Below are 13,237 nucleotides of genomic sequence, written 5' to 3'. Positions count from 1 at the left end.
TGAGCGTTTGCAGTGAAGTTACCCACAAACTTCAATCCCAAAATAAAATTTATTTTATGAAATAAAAGTCTAATTTCAAGTGCATAACTGATAAGAATTTCAAAAGCACACAAGGTTTTAATTACTAAGTAGCCCAAATTCTAGGTTAGTATGCAATTTAAGTTGAAGTCATTAAGTTTTCCGTTAGGAAGTTGTAAAACTTATTTATACTTGAGTGCTCAGTGAAGTTTGGACCATGCACCAGCTAAGGTTTCGGATCTCCAAAATATCGCTAATATTAGTAGTTTCCAAGAATTGGTCGGAAAAGACCTATTTGCTGATTCAAAATCATCTTATCTGCAGGATTTCGAGAGCTGTGGATGTTTACTTTAATACCTCATGGGTTTTATCTGTAATATTCCAGTTTACTCGAATTTTTACAACGACGGCTTTCACACTATTGTCTTTCTTAAGGTCAATATACATTTTTTTTTTCATCATTTTTTTTTGTTGTTTTTTTTTGTTTTTTGTTTTTGTTTTTTTTTTTTTCATTAAAGAGAAATGATAGTGTATATATTGTGCACTTTTACTCCTGTGATGATTCCTCCATGTAGCGAGCAATTAGTCGACAATTCTCATACCAGTTGGCATGAGGTGTCGGGCATCAAGACTCCCCTACAGACCTATGCTCGGATTCCTCATCACAAGCCCGCTGACCTTTGACAATAGGTAGCCCTTTTCGATGTACCTGATTAAATTCACCTTTTTTTTTTTTTTTTTTGGATCAGAAAAAGATGGTTCATCAGGATTCGAGGTTGCTACCATATTCTCAACACAATGTCGAACCTATACCTTAGAAAATGCAGGCCAGATGTGTTGTGAAATTCAAAGCACTAATTAGCTTACAACTCACTAAAAGGAACTTAATAAAAAGAACTCACTTTGCACTACTTCCAACTAGTCATTGGGCTCTTAGATTTTATATACCTTGTGTGTTGTATATTTTTTTTATTTTAACTAAAAACTTTTTTTTTTATTTTTATAAAATTCCAATGCTTAAAAATACCCCCAAACCTACATCTAATATTGTCCTCAATGTTAAAGAAAGTTTAAAGCAGTAAGAGGACAGAGGAGAAGTACCTGATATGGGTGGGTAAATTGAAAGTTGGGGCAAAATCCCCCAAACCTGCATGTTAGTAATTTATTGATGATTTTTTTTTTTTTAATAAAAGAAACTTACATGTTGGGTTGCCTCCCAAAGAGCGCTAAGTTTTACGTCTTCAGCCAGACAAAATGTAAATCCTCCTTTTTTCAACCATTATCTAAGAATGGTTTTGGAAGAGTCCGATGAAGAACAGTCGGCTGATGACGATCTATGCTCATAAGGGGAACAAAACTAAGAGGCGCATGCTTGACCCTTTCCTCGGAATGGGCAAGGTAAGCTTCTAAAGGGTCTTTATTATAAGTTTGTAAGAAAGTCTCCTGAACCAGACTTTCAATCATGTCAACTTCATTGATTTCTTTGTCGTCTGGTGGTTGTTTACTTATGTTGAAGACATAAAGCTCGACTTTCATGTTGCCAAAAGATAACTTCAGCATCCCATTTCGACAGTTGATCACAGCATTTGTTGTGGCTAAGAAAGGTCTACCTAAAATTATAGGTGTGTGACTGTCTAGATGTATTGCAGGTTCAGTCTCAAGGATAACGAAGTCCACAGGATAGTAAAACTCATTTACCTTTACAATTACATCCTCTACAATTCCCTTAGGATACTTCACAGTCCTATCTGCTAATGACAAAGTGATGTTTGTGGGTTTTAATTCCCCCAAACCTAGTTCGGTGTAGACAGAATAGGGTAATAGGTTCACACTTGCTCCTAAGTCTAATAGGGCTCTCCGAATGATGGTTTCTCCTATTTTAATTTCAACAGTGGGGCAACCAGGGTCCTTGTATTTTGGGGCAATCTGCTGTTGAATAAGAGATGAGGCTTGTGCAGCCATCACAGCTTGCCTAGGAATTCTGGTTTTTCTTTTCACCGTGGTTAAGTCTTTTAAGAATTTTGTATAGGAGGGGATCTGTCTGATGGCATCTAGAAAGGGTAAATTTATTTGAACATTTTTAAAGACTTCCATGATTTCATCGTACTGAGATTTTTTCTTTAAGTCTTGTAGTCTACTAGGAAAGGGAGCCTTAGGTGTGTAAGTCTCTATTGGTTTCTCCTCTATTCCTTGTGTTCCCTGTTCTTGTGCCTTTTTTTGGGTGGGGTTTGGTTCATGCTTTTCTTCTTTTTCTTGCACAGAAAGTTGGACTTTGTTGTCCACTTGCTTGCCAGACCTTAAAGTGGTAATTGCCTGGACTTCATAGGTCGGATTTCCATTGATTTGATACTGACCTCTTTGATATTGATTTTGTTGTCTACTAGGGTTAGGCACTGGTTGACTAGGTAGTTCACCTTTCTTTCTATCCCCTAGAGAGTTTGCTATTTGGCTTAGACTAACCTCAAGTTTTGCAATTGCTTGCGCATGGAATTGGTTAGTCTGGGCTTGGGCTGTATTGGTCTGTTGTTGTTGCTTGATAAAATCTTGTTGTTGTTTCATCATATTAGCCATCATGGTTTCTAATTGTGAAGGTTGCTGTGGGATAGGGGCATTATAAGGAGGTACAGATGGAACCAAAGGTTGGTTCATTTGTGGTGGACCTATCCTGGGGAAGTTGTTCTGAAAACCTGGTGGACCACCTTGATGCTGAATAGGTTCATTTTGCTTATATGAGAAATTTGGGTGGAACCTATTATCAGGGTGGTAAACTGGGCTGAATGAGTTGGGAGTGGGCTTCTTAAAGGCACTATATGAATTTAGAGCATTTGCTTGCTCAGCCTTAATGTTGGGTAAACTAGGACAACACTCCACTAGATGCTCAGAACTATTACACAAGATACATAAACTATGTGACTCGTGATCCACTTTCATGATGGGATTTAACTCTTTATATAAACTCGAGCTAGTGGAAACAGTGAAAGCATCAAACTTTTTGCTTAAGTTGTTCATTCCAGTCACCAGATTGGACATGACATTTTTGAGTTCTGGGTCTGCTTTCATTTCATAATTACCTGGTTTTCTAGACCCGAACTCATCTCTATTTATTTCCTCACCATAGCTACTCCAATTTTGGGCGTTCTCGGCTAAGTCAACAAGAAATTCATAGGCTTGATCCGGGGTTTGGTCCATGAACCTACCTTTGTGCATGGACTCGATCATGTTTCTATGTGCCGGAGGTAGTCCTTTATAAAAGAAGTGGACCAGATCAGCCTTATCAAGCCCATGGTGTGGGCATTTGACCAACAAGTCATGGAATCTTTCCCAAAGTTGGGAAAATTCCTCCTCAGATTTGCCTCTAAAAGTTCTTATGGCATCCTTAATTTTTTCAGTCTTTACCATAGGATAGAACTTAGCCATGAACTTCTTAGATAGTTGTTCCCATGATGTGATGGAATTTGAAGCAAGGGAATACAGCCATGCAGCAGCACGATCCTCTAAAGTCATGGGAAACAACCTTAATTTAATACCCTCTTCATCTAAGTTTTGGTTTCTAAACGTTTGACAGATTGTCAAAAATTTGTTCAGATGAATGTAGGGTTGTTCACTCTCGAACCCATGAAACTTGGGTAACATGTTTATTGTTGCAGCCCGAATCTCGAATTGGGCTGCATTATTGATTGGTAATACTATGCAAGTAGGGGGACTAGCAGATGCGGGTGCGAATAATTCATTCAGGGTTCTAATATGTTCACCCATTGTAGAGATCGACGGTTGGTTTACAGTTCGCAGGTTATGATGAAAAGTTCTGTCAATCTCAGGATCAAATGGGGTTAACTTATCCCTTAATGACCTTCTACCATGCATACATTTTCCACAACTTAATTAGACTCAATTTTTTTTTTTTTAAACGAAATCCTAAAAGATAAGAAGAAGGGCTAGACCAAGATGACCACAATCAACACCACACAATAATTTGACCCTATTAATTTTAGAGCTAAGTGAGGTTTAGTAGCTTCTTAAATCTAGTTGCATAGAGACTTATCAGGTTAAAAAAGTTCCTGAAATTCTCTCTAGATTAGACAGCTCCTAATCTCCCTTTCAGATTAAGCTTGAGCTTACCAGTTAAGTGATCCAGTAACCAGTGACCAGGAAAGTCCCGGGGTGTGCAGTGGTGCCAGAAGGGATACACCGATACCACAATACCCGTAACAGTTCTCACTGTTGTAAAACTTTCCTAGACATCACCAATTACTAAATCCTCACTGGAGTGGCTTTCAGCCGCTTCTTTCCAAGAGCCTAATTGAGCTCGAAAACCCTAAGGCCGACGTCTAATTTGATTTTAATTTAATTTGGCTTAGGATAAGTATGCAAGGTGGTGATTTTTGGGCTAAGGACAGGTAATGACTTCCCGACCTTATCTTTTTAATGGGTTTTGCCCTTAATTACTTTATGCAAATGCTTAATACTAAATGCAGCAAATAATCAATATTTTGTTTTTAAAATTTATGCAATGTCATTAGGTTGTACTGATTAAATGAGCAAGCAATTTTTTTTATTTTTCTTAATTTTTAATTTTTTTTTTAAATTTTTTTTTTTAGCAATAACTTGAATGTAAACTAAACACAATCCTTATGCGTCAGTCAATCTCCGAATGCCCGTTGAATAAGCTCTGGAGATTACTCCGTGAGGAGCCCCAATAGAGGTATGATCACCTCGGGGGATTGCACCCTATCAATTACTAGCAAAAATAATATTTTTTTTTATATTTTTTTTTGATTTAATTAAAAATTTTTTCTTTTTAAACTTCAAATTTCGAATCTCAGAATTCAAATTTTGAATTTAGAAAATTTTTGAATTTTTGAAATTTTTTTTTATTTTATTTTTTTTTGAATTTTAAATTTCGAATTTCAAATTTCAGAATTTAATAACTACGAAATTATTAACTAGAAATTATCAAAATAAAGAAAATTAATAAAAATAAAAATAAAAACTTACTACCGGAGTACGTTCACTCCGGGCATCCAAAATTCGATTTGATCTTCGTGATCGTTCTTGCTTCTCGATTTGCCTCCCCGGCAACGGCGCCAAAATTCTGTTCGTCCTTTTTCTGTCTACCTAAAAATATGCTAGACAGATCGTTGTTAGAACCGACGAACAAAAGTTAAATTTAATTCTACTCTTACCTTCCTTACTCGAAGAATAGTAGTTGTAAGAGGTCGATCCACAGGAAGGCGATTGGAGTTGCTTAAAAATTAGAACGTTCACTCGGATTTGAAATCGATTTTTGAATGATAGAAGAAAAACATTATTTTGGGGATGTTGAATAATTCTCTAGTTGAAACTAACTAAAAGACAGGTGCTTAGATTCGAAAAGCATTTATTTAATTAATCAAAGAAGAATTTTGGCATAAATTAAAATAGACAACACTAGGAAGATTGAAGCTTAGAATATAAATTTTATATATAAAAAAAAAGTTAAATATATTGCATCAAAGAAAAATTAAAAGATTGCATAATTTGAAGAACGTAGATTGAAAACAACAGAAATTACAACTTTAGCATGAATAAAACTAAAAATCCCAAAACACTTGCTCTCAAAATAAAACTCTTAATAAAACAAAAAAGAAAACTAAAAAAAAAAAAAAACAAACAGAACATGCTCTGTTTTCAAAAGAGAAAACAGAGCATTTCTCTTCTTCTTCCCCAAACCGAACTCTCCTCCCGAGCCGACTCCTTCTTCTCCCCCTGGCTCTGTTTCTTGGCCTCCACCGAGCACACCCCCACATTACTTCTCCTCCCCTCTTCTTATAGCCCCTTGGAGATGCGGTGGAGGCTGGATCAGTCGGGCAGATCGCGGAAGGGAGGCTGGAACTTGCTTCTTTGGGCCACGGATGCGGGATCGCCGGAAGGGGCGGGCTTCCTTCTTCGGGCGCTGCTGGGAGCTGAAGAGGAAGGTGGGGACGCGGGCTTCCTTCTTCGGTTGCTGGGAAGGATGCGGAATCACGGAAGAGCTGGGATCTTCCGTGATCGATGGGAGGAGCGCACGGAGGGGCTGTGAGTCGGGCGTTGCTGGGATCACGGGCGAGCTGGCACGGACGCTTGGATGCGAGGGAATCGCCGCGGGATCGTCGGGATTGGAAGCGGAAGAGGGGGCTGGGGCTTCCTTCTTCGGGTGCTGATGTGGGATCACGGAAGAGGGAAGTCGTCCGGGATCTTTGCTGGGATTTGGACGCTGCTGGCACGGTGGCTGGCACGCGGTGGGAGAAGCGCGGACGGCTGGAGCGGAAATGGTGCTGGGATTTCGGGAGGTGGATCCATGGGTGCAGAGGCGGAGGCTGCCGTGGGACCACCGCTAGCATCACGGGATGGAAGTTGATGCTTGGATCTGGGAGGGAAAATGTTGGCGGCTTGATTTGGGAAGGAGCTGGGAGATACCAAGTTCCATTCAATTAGTCATATAGATAAAAAAAGAGGGTGATATGAAATTTGGCTTGTGGACGGACGGACTGAGTTCGTCACGGTTCATCTGTTCTGACTGGAGGTCTAGTGCAAGTCTTTCATGGGTCACCCAGCACCTTATAGTTATGGTATGGCCAAATTAGATTTGCCCAAAATTATTTCCCAAAAACACAAAAGAAATGGACCCGATTCGGATCTGAATCTGACTCGGACCCGACCCGATCTTCAACCGGGTCGGATCTGGGAAGGGATCCTTCTTTAGTCAAATTTGTACTTAATGTGCATTTTATCTCTAATTTATGAAAATCTGTGCCAAACCCAAATATAATATTAATCCAGTGAATTTATCATTATCGGTTAGCAATAATACTAATTTAGGTGACATATAGGTCGCACTTTTGTGCTCTCATCATATTCATCAAAATCCATTAGGGGGTCAACAAGGATCAAGATCAATTTAAGGGCAAGGCGCCAATTGAGAAGCTGGTTGAAGTTAGGAATTCACCTCAAATGCTTTCTAATGTGTTGAAATCTTATTGTTAAGTTCTCTTGCAAGAACTTCTTCATCTCCTCCTCTAGTTCTTCAACCTCATATAATCAAAAGAAGCAATGCGAATAAAATCATTAATCCAATTAGCTTTATAAAATCAATGCTCTATTTAAGAGGAGTGAAAATTGAAGTTTCAAATTTATATTTGAAGATGGAACTTGAAGTTTTCGTGATAGACTTCATGTATCAAAATCTTTATAGAGAAAGCAATGGCCAAAGTCATAATTTTGATTTAAGAGACTCATTCAGTTATGCCTTATAATGCTCTTATCTCTCCATCCAAGCACCAATTTCATTTATTACTAGTTTCCATCATTAACATCCAACAAGAACCGAATTATATTTTGGAGGTTATGCAAATCACAAGATCAAGGTAATACACTTTGAAGATATGAAATTCTAAAAGCATTGATGATTGAAAAACTCAAGGAAGAGTTCATATACAGTGGAATGTCTATGTAGGAGCGATGGACCAACCATGTTGTAACAACCCATTTTGGATTCCAATATGCTAGTCTAAATCAAAAGTCTAGTCAAATAGTATTTATTAGTTATTAGTAGCTAGTGTTTGTTATTCTTAAATTATGTTTTCATAAATGTTGAAAAAGTCTTTGTTTTTGTAAGTTTCATGAAATATAGCTCATGCATGGTGTTCATTAGAGGTTGTAGAAGTATTTTATCGTTGTAAGCATTAATGCATTGGAATATGTATGGTCTTCTAGTGTCTATATAAATACATATCTTGTAGGGTTGGTGGAGTGCACTTGTTATCACCCTTCTTCTACTTGCTTCTCTTCTCTCTCGATTTCTTTCTCCTCTTTTGCTTGGCCTTACTATTTCTGGTGTTAAGGGGTCCACCTGGAATACCCATACCAAGTAAAATGGACATAAGGTGTTTTGACCGGGCATAGCCGATTCCAAGTCAATCCCTGACTTGCAAGGTGTTTGATTGGAATAACTCTCTATTTCAGGTGTTATGCTCCTACTAGACCGCTCCTTAAGGTTCTGAACTTAAGTTAATTTCATCTTCCTCTCCATAAGAAAAACCCTAAGGAAAGATGAGCTCACATGCTCACTCTAAGCACATCAGATAGACAACTAACTGTTCATGGTATTTAGGTTTTAATCTAGAAGTTAACCTGGAAATGAACATACGCTCATGTCTGATCTATGCAGTAACTTCGAGGGATCAAGGGACGTAACTATGTTTTTTATGCAACAGCTACTAAGGAATTTCTCTAGTGTCAGCTTTAAAAGCTGGCTAATTTGAAATACAAATTCAATCCTTATTCCCTATGTTCTCCATGTGCATACCTCAGTTAGAGCACATATTTAATATAACTCTCTAGACTACCTTTAGTTTTGAACTATCAAGGAAAATGAAAAAAAATGAATGATGTGTTGCAGACTTCTTCACTACGAACCATTCCACATTATTGATGTGCTATTCAAAGTATACGAATGTCAGATATGATTTCAATTTTAACTCCTTGTTGCATTCTTGTTTTCTATCAGTTCTATTATTTTGTTAATTTGATTTTTCTCATTTCATTCTTTAGTTTTCCCTCTATTATAGGGGAGATGCCTGATTCCCACATCAGTGTGGTATCCCTATCATGGATGGAAAAGGGTTGAGGAGAGAGTCAAGGAAGGGGAGAAGCTGATGGGATCTGGGAATGCTATGGATCCTACCAACCCAAGAATTTTAGGATATTGGACTTTGATGCAAAAATAAAATTGTTCTCCCAAGTGCAGGAGAATCGCACAAGTAGTAAATTCTCGGGAGTCCGAGGTCGAATCCTCGGAAAATGAAATATATATGAGATTATTTAATATAATTTTAGATTAATTAATTCAATAAATTTGTGGATTAAAATTATGTTTTGATTTTCAGAAATTAAAATCGGAGAACAATATAGCAATAAACAAAGTTTAATAAAATAAAGATGGTAGGGATCTGGAATCCCCTTTGACGATATTGCATCCAAGAAATAAACTCTATGGTTCTTGATTAAAAATGAATGGTAGGATAGATCTAATCATGGTATATGTTTCATGAACATATGAACTCAATTTCTAAGCATTCGTCGTGCTTTCTACATCTATGACGAATCAAATACTAAAGCAATCCATATATCAATAATCATAATCCATTAAAGAGCTATCTACGAAATAACTATGCATGGATCAAAAACATATCAGTAAATATAATTCATTCAAGGCAAAAGTTTAGAGTTTACTTCAAAGAGCAATACATCAAAGGTTCCTCCATCTCCCTTCCTAAGAAATCAGCCACTCATTTTAAAAATGAGTCCCCCTTTCATTCTCCCCTTTTCCTTTCTTTCTTTTCTTTTCGGAAACAGGGGAGGCCCTGTTTCCCTTTCTTTTTTTTTTCTTTTGACAGAGGGCCTCCTCTATTTTTCGAATGAGGGATTGAGGCTCTGTTCTTTTTTTTACAAATCCCTTCCCCTCCAGCCGAGAAGAGAGCTCCTTATATCTCCCAGTGGACCCCCTGATCACACGGGATGCTCCTCTCGTGTTGGCTGCCGAGTATCCCGGATGCGGAGAGGCTCAACCAAGATTGGAGAGGTAGAAGAAGCGGGCGGACGCATGTGACACGGGCTCGGCTGAAGCACGGACGGACGCGTGGACTGCGAGGAAGATGCTGGGGCTGGATCATTAGGGATCCGAGAGGAGCTGGAACGTGGAAGCTTTGGAATGCATCACAGGATTTGCTGTGAACGCGGACAAGATCTGATCGCGAACGGAAGGATGAACGCGTGGATCCGGAAGAATCGGATGCGGGAAGGCTTCACGGACGTGGCTGGAAGGCTGATCGCATGAGGCCGCTAAGATGCTCTGTGAACGTGTGGGATCTGGTAGAAGGGCCTTGGATGCATGGGAGAAAGATCCGGGAGCGTGTGATCTTGCTGTGACGCTGGAATGGAGATGCTCGGGATCGGAAGGAGGTTTGGAGCTGGGATCACGGTTGCTGGGAACTCGGGGGAGCTGGTTCACGGACGTGGCATGCTGGGAAGCGCGGACGAAATCTGATCACGAACAGAAGGAGGTTTGGAGCTGGGATGCGGACTCGGATGAACGTGGCATGCTGGGACGCGCTGTGAACTGGGAGAACCTGGATCGTTGGAGATTCGAGAGGAGCTGGGATGCGTGGACTGCGAGGAAGACGGAAGAGCTGGGACGCGTATGCTGAGATCACGGACGCGGGATGTCTAGGAGAGGCTGGATCGCGGTGGATTTTGCACGCGGACGGTCGGAAGGAGCGTGGACGCAGAAGACTGGGATGCACGCGTGGACTCGTGAGGATCTGGATGGCATGCGGAGATGCTCGCAGATGATGGCTGCACGCGGACGCTGAGATTCGTATGCTCTATTTTGGGAAGAAACAAGGGAAGAGGCAGACATGGCTGGGAGATGTTTCATGGGATGCTGAATGGCTGGGCTTCATCGTTGGAGCTGGGAGAAAGGCTGATCGCGGCATGATTCGATCACGGATCGTAAGACGCGGACGGGTCTTGAGAGGGTTGATGCGGCTCACGGACGCGGCAAGGATGCTGAGGTGCTTGCGAACGGCTGAATCTGGGCTCTGTTCTGCAGCTGGGAAGAGATGAATTTATATAATGATAAAAATTATAATAAGTGCTAAGGATAAAATATTTAATCATGTAAATGTTAACACCTATTATTTATCATTATTTTGCTAGCATTAGGCTAAGTTAATTGGTACTTAGATCGCACTTTTGTGCTCTCATCACACCCCCCAACTAGCTTATTGCTAGTCTCTAGCAATTAACGAGCAAATAATAAAATGAGAGTGCAAAAGGTGTGGTCTAACCTATGATGTTTTATTAGAATTAATTGCATAAAATTAAGATAAATACTCACTTTCGTAGGAATCACGATTGCACTTAGCACGTGCAACAAGCCGTTAAACCTCTACGTTACCCTAGTGGACGAGTGTTGTCTCGTGAGGGTTTTCAGGGATATTACCCACAAACATTATGAATTATAAGACATGAGATTCTAATAGAAATATGAAATAAATCTTAAGCTAATACACATGTAATTAATTGATATATATTTTCAAGCATGGCAACTGTCAAAGCAAGGAAATATAAAAGTGTAGTGTGCATCAAATCGCATGACTTTCTTAGAGTACTAATACCTCCACCACAACAGGGCACCGCCTGAGTTTTAGGTGCACTACTCAAGTTCAAAAGTATTTTCTACAATTTATTAGAACCTGATCCATCAAATTTTCAGAATATCACATGTTGTCTAAATTTGTCAAGAATGGTTCGCATGTAAAGATAGAGCTATCAATCTCAACTAAACAACCCGGGTACACAGAGGTCCAATACAATGGAGTCAAACCAGCCATTACCACATGTCACTAGGTTCAGCCTAACCAACTCATTCATGCTTATTTTTATTTCATTTTTTTTTCTTTCAATACACATGACAACTACAGCTATCCAACCCCATTAGGCTCTAGTAAGGTCCATGTAGCGAGCTTTCAGTCAATGACCCCCGATCCAGTTGGCTCAAGACATTAGGTGAAACACCCCTCGGACTTAATTACTCGAACCAGACTACGCCACGAGGCCAGACTTGTCATCATAAGTATTATTTTTTTTTTTAAATAATAATTATGCAAGAAAAGAAATGGTAGACTGAACCATATAAATATTTTTATTATATATGTGACTGCATCGTGACTATAGGTCAACCAATGTCGGATCATAAGGCACCTAAGTAATCTAGTCAGGATATTCAACCTCTATCTTTATGTGAAAACCAAATCCTGAACCTTATGGTACAAACAAGGATACTCATACTTCTTTTATGGATAAGGCTAACAAAAATGCAGTTAACAAATATGAACTCCTGAGGCCTTCCTATTGTCATTAAGTACACGTGTGGGGATCTAATAATAGGTCTCTGATTAGTCATAGTATGCATGTGTTCCTTGCCTTAATAGTTGCACACACTCAATATGAAAATACATGTGCATTTGCTCAGAAAAGAAAGTAATAGAATAAATCAAATGCAAACAAGTTTTTTTTTTTTTTTGATCAAAATATTTCCCTCCCCCCAACTTAAACATTGCATTGTCCTCAATGTAAAAAAATGCAAGAAAATTATATATGAGAGACAATAGAGAAAATAATAGAGAGAAGAAGAATACCTTGAGCTGTTGATTTCCAGAAAAGAAGACCTACAAAATAAGAAGAAAACTAGAAATAAAAGAAAAAAAATTTAATTCTAACTAATATACACATACCTTGGCCGTCATGCTCAGTCATAAGAAGGCTCCTCCAAGAGAAAGGAGTCCTCTTCATCTGCAAAATTCTCAAGAAAAGGTTTTAATCTTTGTCCATTTACCCTAAAAATTGTGCCATCCTGTGGATTTTCAATTTCAACTGCCCCTTGTGGAAAAACAGTTTTTACAATGAAAGGACCTGTCCATCTTGATCGTAACTTTTCAGGAAACAGATGTAAGCGGGAGTCATAACAAAGAACTTTTTGTGCAGGTTCAAAAGATTTTCTTAGAATTAATTTATCATGCCTAATTTTCATTCGTTCTTTACAAAGTCTAGCATTGTCATACGCATCCCGTCGAATTTCATTCAACTCACTTAGTTGTATTTTTCTGGCTAAACCAGCATCTGACAGTTCAAAGTTTAATTTTCTAATGGCCCAATACGATTTATGCTCTATTTCAACAGGTAGTTGACATGCTTTTCCATAGACTAGCCGATACGGGGACATACCAAGAATAGTTTTATAAGCAGTACGGTAAGCCCACAATGCGTCAGAAAGTTTTAAAGACCAGTCTTTGCGTGATGGATTCACCGTTTTCTCTAAAATTTGTTTAATCTCCCGATTGGCTAACTCTACTTGGCCACTAGTCTGCGGGTGATAAGGAGTTGCAATTCTATGGATGATACCGTACTTTCGTAACAGAATCTCAAAAGGTTTATTACAGAAATGTTTTCCCCCATCACTAATTATAACCTTCGGCATCCCAAACCTAGAAAATATGTTTTCTTTAAGAAATTTTAAAACTAGTTTGTGGTCATTTGTTCGACAAGATACAGCTTCCACCCATTTGGACACATACTCAACACCAACCAAAATGTACTCATATCCAAAAGACGGTGGGAATGGGCCCATGAAATCAATGCC

The sequence above is a fragment of the Phoenix dactylifera genome, chromosome 14 (assembly GCF_051530095.1).
Source record: "Phoenix dactylifera cultivar Ajwa chromosome 14, Ajwa_hap1_PhDact_Kaust_v1.1, whole genome shotgun sequence".
Classification (NCBI taxonomy): domain Eukaryota; kingdom Viridiplantae; phylum Streptophyta; class Magnoliopsida; order Arecales; family Arecaceae; genus Phoenix; species Phoenix dactylifera.
The sequence above is the reverse complement of the archived record's forward strand: the minus strand, read 5'-3'. Positions refer to the sequence as shown.